Genomic DNA, 552 nt, shown 5'->3' on the forward strand with positions numbered 1-552 from the left:
CATCCCTCCCCTACTAGCCTCTCCTTACAGCCTCCACTTTGAAAACCATTTTCTTAAACCACCTTAGTTTTTGGGGACCTGCTGAAACTTGGGGCACTATGTACTCTGCGTATAAGGTAGATGCAGTCCTGTTTGAATCTAATATCCATTCCTGGACCGTAATTTTCTATTGACGCTCCATGTTTTAAGTGCTTGTTACCAAACTGAGCCTTACAAAAAAGAAAGGAGACTGAAGAATGGAACAGAGACCGGGACCATTATAACCACTGAACCTGAGCCGGGCACAACCTTGATTGAATGTATTATGATTTTCAAACAATTTGGGTTCAGGCCTTCTGAATATCTCCACATATTTATATATAATATTCAAACCTCCTCGAAGAAAAATTATCGACCTTAGTCTCTAGAAAATCCTTCTCCTTCAAAGAGTTAGCATGAAGTAATCAAAAAATAAATGGTATTGTATGTTACGCAATTCATTTCCTCAGGTATGTTCATATTATTATCAGCAGGTATTATAAGTCCAAAAACAACTTTCTTTCGAAGAAAAAA

This window comes from Lepeophtheirus salmonis, chromosome 5 (assembly GCF_016086655.4).
Source record: "Lepeophtheirus salmonis chromosome 5, UVic_Lsal_1.4, whole genome shotgun sequence".
Taxonomy (NCBI): Eukaryota; Metazoa; Arthropoda; class Copepoda; order Siphonostomatoida; family Caligidae; genus Lepeophtheirus; species Lepeophtheirus salmonis.